Source organism: Microcebus murinus, chromosome 10 (assembly GCF_040939455.1).
Source record: "Microcebus murinus isolate Inina chromosome 10, M.murinus_Inina_mat1.0, whole genome shotgun sequence".
NCBI lineage: Eukaryota > Metazoa > Chordata > Mammalia > Primates > Cheirogaleidae > Microcebus > Microcebus murinus.
This window is the reverse complement of record NC_134113.1, coordinates 78,024,463-78,039,036: the sequence shown is the minus strand read 5'-3', so window position 1 is coordinate 78,039,036 and position 14,574 is coordinate 78,024,463. Positions and strand designations below refer to the sequence as shown.

Sequence of the window (14,574 nt, the reverse complement as noted above, 5' to 3'; positions counted from 1 at the left end):
TCCTGAGACACTGTGCTGCCCGGTCTCATAAGACTGGCAGATTTCACGGGGAAGTATTAAGAGCTCAGCTGATGTCTGCAATCATACAGAGTACTGAATGTATCCATCTAGAAGACTGGTTTTTGTTTTGTCTTTTTTTTCAGTTATAAAACATGATAAAATGTCTCATCAGTTTCTCCCTTCAGGCTCACTTTTAAAACTTATTTAAGTTTCTGTAGTTAATTTACTATCAGTTTTTAATGAATGGAGAATATATTATTCTCATGAGATAAAACTCCCTCCAAAATATTTTCAACCCATGAAGTGAAAGGTGCAATATTGCTCTCAAGTACATCATAAATGGTGAGCTCCACCAAATTTTACCTGTTTCCTATTTAGAGACATAAAAATTGGCGAAGGGCCATATCACTTTATGAGTGGATGGTTGAGCGAATGAGTTTTAAAAATACTTACTGAATGCCAGACACGGTGCTAGGTACTGGGGATACTCGAAGTAATAATTAACCAGGGCCCTATGACCCACCCTCAACATCGACTTCAAGAACAGGAACAATAAATAACAAGCACATCAGAAGTACTGCAAGTGAGAACTTTTGGGGACATTTCGAAAATGCAAATTAAGCGGCGTTCTTTTTGTCCTATTCTAGTTCGATGACTTTGTTCTCCATGCAAACTGGAGAGCACACACTCCCTCCCATGAGGGAAAAAGCAGAGGGCTCATTCACTCCAAACCAAGCGCATGTGCCTTGGGCAGAAACTGTCAATGTTAAGACAAATCACATCCACTTTATCGTAGACCCAGATAGAACTGTAGGAAAACATTTCCCGAAACGTGGTCTCTGCTGCGTGGTAGCAGTGCTTTGGAGCTTGACAGATGCAGACATGGCCAGCCACCGTTAGATCTGACAAAATATATATTCCCCAACAGCTGGAAAAATAAAATGGCTAAAACCATGCATGTGGCAAGTCGAGTATTGAAAAATCCAGATGTCTTCCAGGCTGACGCTGAATCCTACTAGAAAACCCAGCACATCGGGGCTCTTGCTGGAACCAGCCTTCCAGGAAAGGAATCCTAATTGCCGAAGGGCAGTTCTCCAAAAAGCAGGTATCTGACAGATTACTGGTTACGAAGGATATAGCCATGCATGCTGACCTTCAAAGGGGCCAGAGCCAAGGCAAGCCACCTCATCTGGTCTGATAAGCGGCTCCTGGAAGCTGGGCAGCCTTGGGGATGGCCAGGCAGAGCCCACACATAGGACGGTGGCCTCCCTGGTAAAGCAGCCAAACAACGAGCGTGCTCCCAAACCACCATCCAGGTGAATGGAGTTAGGCACTGGTGGACTGTGGGCTGAGCACCTCATTTCTCAATCAGAAAAAGATCAAGGTGGCTATCTTCCTCCAAGCTTGGGTAGGGAAGTTCAGTCAGTCTGATTTTACTACAGGGAAGGCAAATCTTCTTGTTCTGGTATGGCTGCCTTCAAATCTATCCCTTGCTCACTCTGTATCAGACATACTGGCTCCTCACTGTTCTTCAGCCATGCTCACATGCTCCCAGCACAAGACCTCTGCACTTCCATTCTCTATGCCTGGAATGCTCTTCCCTGATCTCCTCCAGGCTCCCTCTCTCACCTCCTTCAAGTCTTTGCTGCAGCCTGCTGTATTACTTTTCTATTGCAGCCATTGCAAATAATCGCAAACTTAATGGCTTAGTATATATAGGAGGAACTCCCATATCCACTCCATGTGGCATAAAACAATATGGACTCATTACCTTACAATTCTACAGGCCAGAGAGTCAGCGTGGCTCACACCAAACTAGAATCCAGGTGACAGCAGTCTGCATTACTTTCCAAAGGCTCTAAGGGAGGCTTTTTTGTAGGCCTGAGGTCCCTGCTTCCTTGTTGTCAGCTGGAAGCTGCTCCCAGCTTCTAGAAGATTCCTACCTTCATCGGCACTGGCCCCATTCCTCCATCTTCAAAGCCAGGCAGGTTGAATCCCTCTCACACTTCAAGGTTTTCCTCTTCCTTCTTCCTTCCTCAAATGTTATGAACGGCATTCAGTAAGTAACACTGGAGTTTGCATATCAAAACAGGACTACACATAAAAAGAAAAATCACTGTATTAGAAAAATGTCATAAATTTCTCTGGATTATAAAATTAGAATAAAATTGCTAAACACATATCATCTTCATTTCTCTAGAGAGAGATGCTACTTATCTAGGTAGAAATGAAATGGCTAATATTTACCCAATTTGAAAAAGCATTTAAGGAAAGGTATATTAAGGACACCCATTTGTTCTTAATTTGCGTTATAAATTCGAGTGAGAAAACCACAGAGGTGAAGTGCCCTTCTCATCACATAATATCCATGTGGGTACATGACAGCCACATGATGTATCTAACTGGTGATGTGAATCATATCACTCGGTCTGCCAGCTTTTTCCACTCTAACCTTTGGCAGTGAGTCACTAAGCCCAGTCCACACTCAAGAGGATGCTTAGTTTATTCTTTATTTTGAAAAAATTTCAAAATTATAGAAAAGTTACAAAAATCCTACAACCAATCCTCATATACACTTCATCTAGATTCACCACTGATAACATTTTCCATATATGCTTTATCAATATCTCTCTTGCTCCCTTTAGAAATATACATATCCATATTGTTGCTATTCATATTATTTTTTGGACTGAACCATTTGAGAGTGAGTTGCAGACATCATAACCCTTTATCCTAAATACTTCATCATGTATATACTAAGAACAAGCAGTAGTTTCATAACCATAGGACAATGACCAATTTCAGGAAATTTAACAGTAATATAATACTATTATTCAATATGTAGCCCACCACTTCCACTTTTGTCTGTGGTGGAGTATCTGGTACTAGCCTTCTTGCCTTAGTGGTAAAAATGGACAAGATATCAAAGACAAGTGTTTTCAGACACTGGAGAACAAGCAAGGCAGAGTAGGCGACGCAAGACTGCAATCGATCCCTGAAGACAGAGAAATATAAGAAGTAAACCTCATGATAATCTTGGCTCTCTGCCTGGCGAAATTTTCCTGACTGCAGTGCAGCGACCGGAATCCAAGCAGAGCACGACAGTCCCTCTGAGCAGAGGAGGAAGAGATCAGAGGTTGGGCACTGAAGGGCTGGAGTCTGCAAGGCAGGGCCCCGGAGAGACGGGAGCTGTGCAGATTATATCAATGAAATCCCGAGACCATCCATACCGAGCCCTCTAATTCTAATCCAATAGCACTAGGCTTGTCCTAAGCCCTGTTTCTGGCTGTCTTTTAGAAACCCAGTTTGAGAGCAGATTGCCAAGGTAAGTCACAATCTCCCTTGTCAAGTCTCCCAGTTGAGGGGAAGCCTGTCAGGGGTGAAGGGGATAAAAGAAGGAACACGGAGCAAGCATCAGTAGTTTTGAAACCCAGAGAACCAATGATGTAAAACCCAGAAAATAACAGATCTAGCAAGGGTGTGTACCAAACATAAATAGAAATCTAGGAGGTAGACAACAACTTTATGAGGCAAACAAATTTGCCTCCTAAAGCCCCAATCGTATTTTTTAACCAAAATTCCAAGTTATTTAGTGGTAGTTTGTTTTTTATTTTATTATTTTTTTTGAGACAGAGTCTCACTCTTGCCTGGGCTAGAGTGCCATAGCATCAGCCTAGCTCACAGCAACCTCAAACTCCTGGGCTCAAACAATCCTCCTGCCTCAGCCTCCCAAGTAGATGGGACTACAGGTATATGCCACCATGCCCAGCTAATTTTTTATATATATTTTTAGTTGGCCAATTAATTTCTTTCTATTTTTAGTAGAGATGAGGTCTCGCTCTTGCTCAGGCTGGTCTTGAACTCCTGAGCTCAAACAATCCGCCCGGCCTCCCAGAATGCTAGGATTGCAGGCATGAGCCACTGTGCCCAGCCACTGTAGTTTGTTTTTAAATGGATTCATTTGTTACCTCTTACCATAGTTTCTTCATTTCCGACTTCTTAATTTTGATTTATTTCTTTGTTGTCTGGTGTCCATCTTTCAGTAACTTTTTCAAGAAAGGTTCATGGATTTGGTTTCCCTCCATTCCAGGATTCTCAACATTGGCTGCATATTGTGATGGACTTGGGAGCTTGTGAAAAGCTAATGCCTTTGGTTGTCATCCCGGACCAATTCAATCAGGTTCTCTGAGGGTAAAATCCATCTAACAGTGTGTGATTCCTCAAGTGAGTCTAACATGCAAATTAATGTCTTCAATCTCAAAGAAATTACATGAACAGGTTCTCTTAGGAAAAAAATGAAAAAGACCAAAGAAAGTTGTGCGCAAATTTAAAGAGCAGGTTGGGTTGAGAACCACCGCTTTAGTTCTTTCAACTTTGAGAATGTTAATTTGTTGCCTTTATACTAGAGAAACTCCTTGGGTGGGTTTTTAAAAATTGCATCACAGTTTTCTTTCCCTCGGGACTATATGGACTGGTGCTTTTCAAACCTTAATGTGCACAGGAATCATCTGTACATCTGGTCAAAATGAAGATTCTGATTCAATACATCTGGAGTGGCAACTGAGAGTCTGTGTTTCTGACAAGCTCATGCTTGCTGGTTGGTTCACGGACCACATTTGTGAGTATCAACAGCCTCAGCCTTGCTCCTCTGTCTTCTGTAGCAAAAATTGCTATGGAGGGATGTGGGGCTCCCTGCTGGTGTTTCCCTTGTGGGGGGATTGCTTCCTATTCCTGGATGTTCATGTGATTCTCTTCTTATTTTTGAAATCCGCATATAGTTAGGTTACATGTGGCAACAAGGTATAGAATAAAGATTTCCACATTGATACTACATTTGCTTCTGAACTCTTATTTTATTTTATTTTTTTTTTGCTTCTAAGGCCTGTGAGGCTCAACTCCACCACAGCTGCAGCTCTTTCTTCCTGAGGATGTCCCATAGGACTGACAGGATGGCCTACCCAGTGGCTGAGATGCTGGTTTTCTTTATTTGTACATGTTACAATAAAATGTCCATCACTTGCGGTTATTTGAATGAGTTTGTTCCTTGCAACCAAAAGAAGTTAGTGAAAACAATGACAGATTATGGATTTCAAACCATATGATATGAAAATAAAGATTTATAGGATGTTGTGTCAAAAACCAACATTAATGCAAGAAAAAAATGTAGTTATAGTTGGGGCTGGGAGAAAGAAGGCAGGGGCAGAGAAGGTTTCCTGATTTGAACTAGACTGATTGACAGATTCACGAATAAGAGAAAAAATAGAAAAGTAATGGTGTCAAAAAGGAAGAGAGAATAAAAGATTAAAATGTGATGCTAAATGACACTAGAGGACTTTAAACCAAGTTAAAGCTATACATTAAGAAATAAGAACTTAAAAATCTTAAAGGAATAGTAAGCCAGGAGAATTATTTTTTTTTAAAAAACTCAAACAGAAGTACAATATGGGCTATAAGATAAGCTGAATAAAGATTAGAAAATAAGTGTTAGATCATTATCAGGAGACAAATTTAAAAAGAAAACTGGAAGTTTAAAATACCTAAGGTTAAAATTAAAATGAGGTAGACTCAGTTATGAAATAATTTAAAACAGATATTCTAAATAAGTCAACAGGGTAATAAGGTAAGAAATAAAACAGGATATGAGATACTTGTTTAAAACATGAGAGTAGGATTAAAGATAAATATAAACTGATTTACATGGATTTTAAAATAGCATCAAAACACTTTTTTAACGTTTAAAAGTCAGAAGGAAAAAAGAAGAGGAAAAAAATGCCTTGAAATAATACAAGTAACAGGGCTTGGTGCTTATCCGTATTTCCCCAAAAGACAATCTCCTAATGGTGCCTTTATGGGAGAAACAAACCTAAGGGGACAGAGAGCAAAGTGACATGGCCATGGAGGTTCCCTTGCTCCCTTCAGCCAGTACCAGAAGGCCAGTCTCCCCAGAAGTAACCAGAGAGGACAGATCGGAGGTATTCATACAGCAAACTCACAGCTGGATGCCACCGACCTGACCCGGGAGAAACTCCCCAGCCTGCCAGCCACATTCCCTCCTGGATTATCCCCTCCAAATTTAGCCCACACAGAGTCAGGGGAAACCACTCTCTCTAGATCAATAGCCTATGAAGCCTCAGGTTTCAACAGTTGTCTCTCGTCTCTAGAAACTTTTTTAAGCACTGGCATGCCCCTAGATATTAAAAAAAGGCATTTACTCAATAAATGTTTACTGATCCTCTTCTGTGCCCCAGGCAGTGCACTAGACTCCAGGAATGCGGCGATGAATGAACATCAGATCTCCCTTAACAGAGATCCAGACTGACCACATGAAGAGGGCATTGAAGCTTTAGCAGATAGTTTTAATACATTAGTGATGGCACAAATGGCAGCGTTGGCTTGGAGCAGGAAGAGGGGGCCATTTTTCCCTCTGCAGCTGTAGGCGGGGAAGTGAGGGTGTAGGAGGAGGGAGGTAGGAAGAATTGAGAGTTAGGGAGACTTTGCCCCATGGGGCAGAGTAGGGGTCTTTCTGAGAGTGAGGAGTCTGGAGATAAGCCGAAGTCTTGGGGTAAGTGGGGGAGAGCGGTCTGGGAGAGTCATAAAGGAAATTTGAGAAGGAGCTAAAAACAAGTAAACAGTCTGACAGGCAACAACAAGGGCCAAGCACAGGCTGGTGCCAGTCTTCGGGACAGCAGCGTTAGGACGTCCATAGCCGTACCCAATTAATTACAATACAACTGGAAGAGTTTCAACGTGACAGGATAATTTACTGAGACATTAACCTGTGTCTGTTCTTATTGCATTTTTCCCTCCACCTATTTTCGAGAATGGCTCTGGGACTACTTGCTTCAGGGGAGTTTTGATGGAAACCTCCTGCCAGCACCCCTGCCTTTTTTTTTTTTTCTTCCGTCTTTAAAGCAGTGGTCTCAAAGTAGCCTTCTCCAGGCTGAATAATACTTTCATAGACATATTTCATTTACAATGAATAGTGTTTTGAAGTCTTTAAAAATAGTTGCCAACCTTTTGAAAGTAGAGTTCACATAAAATCTAGATTTCAGCTTTTCCTGAAAACTTAGATGATCTCCCAATACTGGGCCTACATTTTCACCGGGCTACTATTGGTTGGAGTTGAGTAACGTCTGTCCCTTTTAAAGGGTCCATGACGTCCAGTTCACCTGGGTCCCTACCATTCTGTATGCCCACATCACTCATTTAGGTTTGCTACCTGGTCCCTGTAACCCTCTCTAACATTGGAAAGGAGAGAGAGAGGTGCAAGGATTAGAAGCAGAAGCAATAAGGCAGTGGGGTCACAGGTGTGCAAAGCCCCAGAGGGGATGGGGACACGGTGTCCCTAGGGCCTTGAGCTCCCACATCGGCAAAGACTCCTACCCAGAAAGTGACAGAGATGGCAAGGAGCAAGCAGCAGGCTTTGACACTGACAATTAGATTCTGAGAACGAAGGGGTCCTACCCCTGCTCTCCTGAAATCCCAGGTTCTTGTGAATATTCTAAAGGAGCCTGGGCGGGGGTGGGGCAGGAAAGACCACAATGACCGAGATTACTTTCCACCAGCACTTGGGGAGGTGGTTTGAAGTCAGTCTTGACGACAGAGAATAATAATAAGTATCACTTCTTGCACATGCACATTTGTGGAATAAGATGTTAAATACCGGCCGGGCCCAGTGCCTCACGCCTGCAATCCTAGCGCTCTGGGAGCCGAGGCGAGGCAGGAGGATTGCTTGAGCTCAGGAGTTCGAGACCAGCCTGAGCAAGAGCGAGACCCCATCTCCACTATAAATAGAAAGAAGTTAGCCAAACAACTAAAAATAGGCTACAACTACAGGCACATGCCTGTAGTCCCCAGCTACTTGGGAGGCTGAGGCAGGAGGATCGCTTGAGCCCAGAAGTTTGAGGTTGCTGTGAGCTAGGCTGATGCCACGGCACTGTAGCCCAAGCAAAAGAGTGAGACTGTCTCAAAAAAAAAAAAAAAAAAAAAAAAAAGATTAGTTAAATATCAAAATGGAGATTTAAAGAAAGGCCTAGAGCAAAGGAGTGGGCGAGGTTGAGTTTTGACTAAGATAGTTATGGAAGTTTTCACAGAGGAGGTGCAGTTTGAACTGAGTTTTGAAGGATGAGTAGGAGGTATCCAAATGGAGGTTAATCTACCTAAAGACAAACATTCAAGAGTGCAAAGCATATTTAGGAACTCACGGTAATTCAGTGCACCTAGGAATTTGTCACCCATCATCTGGTTGGGGGAAATAGGAAAAGGGTGGGAATAGAAGAGGGTGAAACCGGAAGGAAAGGTAAAAGCCTTCATGTGTTCCTCACGACTCCATGAAGGAGTCCCTGGCTGTTCTTTAGTATACTTTTTGTGTTTACAAAGTTAATCTTGCTGGCTGTTTGGTCAATGCTTGGGGAAAGGAAGACTGGACCAAGGCCACTAAGTAGGTTCTTGCAACAGACAAGGTGAGAGACAATAAAGGTTTGAACTAGGACGATAATTGTGGGAACAAAAAGGATTTGGATTTCAACATTTACTGAGTGCTTGTTGTGTGCCAGGCATTATAACAGGTTCTGAGAATACAGTAATAAATAGATACTGAGCCTTGCCTTGAAGAAGCTCACTATGGGACAAACATTACCACACCTGGCAGAGCCAGCCAAGAGCTGAAGCAGCTGGGATTGTCAAGCCTTAGTCACATGTGCATTCTGTCACAGGTTGCATTCAGAGAGTCCCACTCGGGCCTGCACAGGGGTTGGGGCCATCTGAAAGGTGGCCCCAACTCACTTTGTAAGTTTTGAAGCTTCCTTCTTCCTCTAGAGAGCTACTGTAGCTACTCTTGCTGACCAAGGGGACAGACAAATGATCAGAATCTTCTTTCATTTTAAATTTCACAGAAGGAAAATCATTAAGCGAACTTTTTAACATAATAAGTTGTAATCATTTGGGCTAAGGTGAAACTGAATTAACTCTATTGTTAAGGGAACTACTCTCTTAATGCTTCAATATTGCAGCCAAAATGTTATGAAACAATAAAATCCAGCCTCCCAATCATGCTGAATCTTTTCCCATTTGCAGGTACAAATGTTAACTGCTTTTGCCTCCTTACCACTTGTTGACTTCGCCATGTAGTTTATTCTTTGAATCACACCTCCTGGAAAACAGGAGGTGCTCAGTGAAAGTGGAGAAAATGGATTCTTAACATAGAATGCGATATTTTGAGAACTTGTGTGCTGTTGTCTGTGGAGGCGATCAAACTGAAGTGGTTGCCAGAGATGTATACTCATTCTTCAATAAAATATTTATTGAGGATCAATACATATTTATAAAAGGCAAATATTTATTTACTTATTTATTACCAGACACCACTCTTGCATTGAACAAACAGCAATGAACAAAACAAAGTCCCAGCTTATCTTAGGGAGACAAGCAACAAAAAGATTATTTGTGTGTGTGTGTATACATATACGGCACAGTGTCATACACTCATCACATCAGGGGTGGTATCTACTACCAAAATACAAAAACAAAACAATAAAGAATGATGGTGATGGGACGTATTTTATGTACCGCCCACGGGCTGCTCAGGGAAGGCCTCTCTGAAGCACCAGCATTTAAAAAGAAACCTAAAAGGCGGGCTGGGGAGTGGCAGGAAGTGTTATTCAAACTCAACCTATAGGACAACATGCATACACATCATGGATTGGAAAAGAACAAACAAAGGAAGCCTTGTGCTTTGTTAACGTCTGTTAGCTTATAGCAAGTAGTCTGTCTCCAGGGTGGCACTAGCTGTGTGCCCTTTAGACTGGAGAATTTACAGCCATTCTGTGATGTCTTTGCAAATACTGGCACCTGACCCGTCCAGATATTACTGTCAACGCCTGAGATCTTTTTCCATCACATGACCAAAACCACATTTGCAAGGGGCAAGTGACGCGTCCCTACTTTAGCAACACCTCTGGGTATATTCGATTAGCTAAAACGCATTATTACGAAACTCCAAATTCCTCCCAACGACGCATTTTAGCCCATTTATACATATGCATGTTTTGGGAAGCGTTACAAAATCAACGGGGTCACTTTAACAAGCGAGAAACTGTTGAGGCTGGATCATTTCTCCTAACAGAAAGGGTTCGTAAATAACTTTCTAAAATGCAGCTTTAAGAAAAATCCATCCCTCAGCCTCTGGCTACGTCAGTTCCCTTCATTTCACTGCACCACGCAAAATCCATTAGGTGCCATAAAAATCGCTTCTTTCACTTCACACCTTGAACGGAAAGTCCCAATATATTTTACCACAATTAAACAAATCCCCTAGTGCTTAAGTAGTGGAAATTCAATTTGCAGAACTCCACGTGAGACCCATGAGAAGACGCAACGCGCCTGCATCTGCCGGTAGCGCGACAGCTCCTGCGCCAGGAGCTCTGGCCCGGCGCGGCCTCCCCGCCCCCACCCACCGCCCGGGGCTTCCCCCGCAAGTCCCGGGCCGGGCACGAGGCCCGCCGGGGTCCCGCCCGGCCGCGGCCAGCCCGGGCTTGAAGTTCCCGCCCCGAGGCCCTTCCGAGGCGGCTGTCGACCTTCCCGTCACCCGCGCCCAAACAGGGCCGCTCGGAAACTGCTGTGTCAGAACGGCTCGAGGAGTCCCGAGTCAGGAGCCAACTTTAATTCGGGAGAGATGACTACCCAGGGCAGGCCCGCCGAGCTGAGACGCGGCGGGGAAGGGTGTGGCGCAGCTGTCGCGAGGGCGGGCCCTGCCTGCTCCCCGGCAGCCAGCGTCTGGGGAGGGAGCGGCGGGCGCGCCGCCGCAGTGCGCACGCGCGGAGGGCCGCGGGCAGGCGCCGCCCCGCCCCCTCTCACGTGCCGCTCAGCGTGCGCCCCGGCATGTGCGGGCGCACGTGACGGCGCCGCGTCCGGCTGCGGCTCCCTCACCCCGCGCGGCTGTACTTTGAACCCGGGCGTGGGAGACGCGAGCGGGGAAGGGAGGAAGGGAAGCGGGGCGGGGAAGGGCGGAGGGTGGGGAGAGGCCGGGCTCCTCCGGGGGATGATATCATCGGCAGCTTTATCGCTAGGCAACCTAAGAATGCTTCTCTCTTTCCAATCCTAGAGCTCCTTGCAGATCTCAAGGCTGATGACATTATTCCTCCCTCCTTTCGTCCCCCCCACGCGGAGCAGCGCTCCAACCGCGACTTAAGGAGCTAGGGTGGGTTAAAACGAGTGCGGTTCAGACACAGCTCCAGAAATCGATCCATCATCGCACCCACTGTGTGTCTTGCAGAGACCTGCAGGGGTGTGGGCATGTCAGGTTTCTTTTTCTGTTTGGTCACATGCAGTTTATACAGCCACGCTACAGCTAGGCAGATAAGCTTTGTTCAAGATCATATACATATATATATATATATATATACACATATATATATATTCTGCTTAAGGTATCATAGAAAGAATTCGGTGTCTTTATAATGTCTTATTGCAGGGGTTTATCTGGTTGCTTTAAGTAACTGAGGACTCCAGGAGTTGGGTCCAGGCTGAAGGCCCCTGTTAAAGCTAATTTTTGAATCACAGCGAAGAAGCTGCAAAGCTGCGCATGGAAGCAAAATTTATTACAGACCTATCTGGTAAATACTCAATACCTGTGTTGTGCAACACATAATACTCTTTGGAGCTATAATGGAAAAGGCTCCAAAATTGAAACCTTAGCTAAAGTTCACAGCGCCCTAAAAATACCCCGTGTAAAAACTGTAGCACATGGCCCTCTTTCCTGCTTCCTCAGTTCTAGAAGTTGCCTCTGGCCAGTTTCATAGGCTGTTTTGGTCCTAGGTCCCTTCTTTCCTGGAGAACCTCTAGAGCACACAGAAACACACAGGTACAGAAGGGTGGAGGCACGGGTAGAAAACTCAGGAGGTAATGTGAAGACTTCCAAAGCAGAAAAGGCACATTTCTGGGTGTCTCCAAAGTTAGTAGACTGCAGAATAGTATGATCCTTTGTAGCAGACTCTGAAAATTCTTTCTTCAGAATTTCATCTCATAATTATTGCAGGCTGTATTCCATAATTTCTTCAGTCTGTTACCGTGGTCACTTTCTTCTCCACCAACAACTAACTATACTCTGCCCCTTAGGATCTCACATGGACTAGCTGTACTCATTCCATGAGAAAACCTCAGCCGGTCCCTTTCTCATTACTAAAACTATGTTGTAATAGGATGAAGAGAGGTAGACTAAGAACCAAAAATCTGATGCCTATCCTGGTTCCCTGTACCTGTCTATGTGACCTTGGACTAGTTCCTTGCCTCAGCTTCCTCCCAGAGGTTTTTGAAAATCAGGCCTTAGCATGCCATGTTTCCCTCTAGGGCTTTAGCGCTTAGTCTCTCTCTCTCTCTCTCTCTCTCTCTCTCTCTCTCTCTCTCTCTCTCTCTCTCTCTCTCTCTCTCTCTCTCTCTCTCTCTCCACCTCCCCATTACTGGAGGGGAAAAAGGTCACCATTAGTTTCATTAGTAAAACAGATAGAGGAAGGACATTTGACAGAGCTGCTCATGAGGTAGTGCTATTTTTTCCTCTACTGCATAAGACACTATCACGTTGTGAATGCTATCATACCACCTTTTGCAGCAGGAAACATGATGACTCCCTGGTCCCAGGCCATGGTTCAAATCCTCAGCAGATGCTGATGAGACCATAGCAGTCAAGTTCTAAAGAGACTGCAAAGTTAGGAAATCCTTGCCCAGACCTCAAGTCAAATATAACCAGTTAAACTGTCCTGCAGCTTAGCATAGGACCAGGCTCTGCCAGAGCCTTCTGCTTAGATATGTCCACATGCATTCAGTCTCCCATTCATTGCAAAACCCAGCTACTTCTCGAGGCCTTCTTACCTAGATGAAGTTAGGAATCCCCACCTCCACCCCAGCATTTTATCCATCCCTGCATAGCATTTACTATGATGCAATGCAATTTATTTTAGTATGGGTCTGTCACCTCCACTAGACTTAGAGATCTTCAGAGATTAATCTTTGATTCTCTGGCACTTCCCACAGCACTTCCCAGACAGCAGGAGCAGAACAAATGTCTAAATCTAGTACCCACTATTTATTGAATCTATAGGCTCCTAAAGCAGTGTGCTGCAATCAATGAGAAGTCTGAAACCTCTGTATGTTCTCCCATGGGTGTGTCTAAATTCAGAGGCAGCATCCGGGCTACACACCCCGCCCTACCAGTTCCTCAGAATGCTTTTGCTGGACTTGCCACCCAAGATGTCCAAAACCCAGAAGCAGAGGAGGTTACACACCAGAAACAGAGTCCAGGGTCATTCTTAGATCAAAATACTAAATCAGTTTTTACAAGTGGCCCTTGGTCCCCTATTCTTAGCAACCTAAGAGAAATGTTCATCCAATCAAATAATTTATTTCTGACATGGAGATTTGTTTATTTTGTTGTTAGCTGTGGCATGAAACTATTAGCAAGCTGCTTTTATTTTTATGAGATGAAATGTTGGAGAAATATATAAAGTATTTGAAAGCTTTTGCGTAAGTAATCTGATGAGGACCATCCCTGAGAATCTGGAAGTTAAAGGAAGCAAAGGAAAAAAGCTTGGAGGGAAAAACAAGTCAGAGTCTACTAATTCACACAATTTACTTATAAAAAAGCCGCTCAGGTCCTTTGTCAGAGCCTATTTACTCTAATTTTAGACACATTTCAAATGGGTGTGGTTTTGTTTAAATGGTTTCCCAGCCCACAGTAAGTCAGAGGTAGCAAATTAGGTAAGAGTTGGAGGAAGCACTAAAGACATATCAAGAAGTGACAGCTGACAGCCTGGCTGTGAGTAAAGAGACTGAAAACCCTATAAAAAGCAGAGAGAAGAACTCAAAAAGAATTTGATGCAGGTGCAAATACTCCCAGATGACATGCATAGTGCAAACGTGGTGTTTATCATGATGACCCTGAATTATAGAGAAAGGTTAAATATGTACAGGATTTTTTTAAATATACGTAAAAGATATTTTAGGGGATATGTGTAATACACCAAAATTGTTTTAAAAAGCATTGGCACTTGAACCTAGAAGCTTTGGTTTTCTGAGTCATTGTTTCATGGGCACATATTCCCTGAGGCCAAACTACGCATCAGTGAATTTAGAATTTTAAAAGATCACTTTTTAAAAAGTTGTAACTGTTGTATATTTGTTTGGAATTTCCAATATAGAATAGCTCAAAAGTATAAGAAACTGAATTTTAAGACAATGATCAACTCCTAGAATAGTGTATTTTTAAAGTACATGCTGCACATGTTTTTTAGTATAAATCCCATGTTAATCACAGAAACTATGTGATAATTTTCTATGTCAATCCCCTACTTAAATTCTTCTATGAAAAACTGGAACTTCTATTGGACTTTAGCATGCCCTATAAATCCACTTTGAACTAATCTAAAATAACACAGTGAGAGCATAGGTAGGCCTAAATATATAGACCTAAGGGTCCAATAGGTTAAGACATTTTGTTTAATTAAAAATACCAGGTGGCTATCTGAAGTAAAATACCATTATAACAATAGTACAGCCAGCTTTTGGCATTATAATGGTCTCAAG

The 14,574-nt window shown here is 43.4% G+C and overlaps 1 long non-coding RNA gene across 1 annotated transcript; it reads left to right on the top strand.

The window, feature by feature from the left end:
* The first annotated feature begins 3,042 nt into the window (after positions 1 to 3,042).
* On the top strand, positions 3,043 to 5,026 carry LOC105857280 (uncharacterized). The gene is made up of 4 exons (XR_012921471.1): positions 3,043 to 3,325; positions 4,091 to 4,224; positions 4,502 to 4,618; positions 4,881 to 5,026. It is a non-coding gene; the product is annotated as an uncharacterized LOC105857280 (long non-coding RNA).
* The last annotated feature ends 9,548 nt before the right edge of the window (positions 5,027 to 14,574 follow it).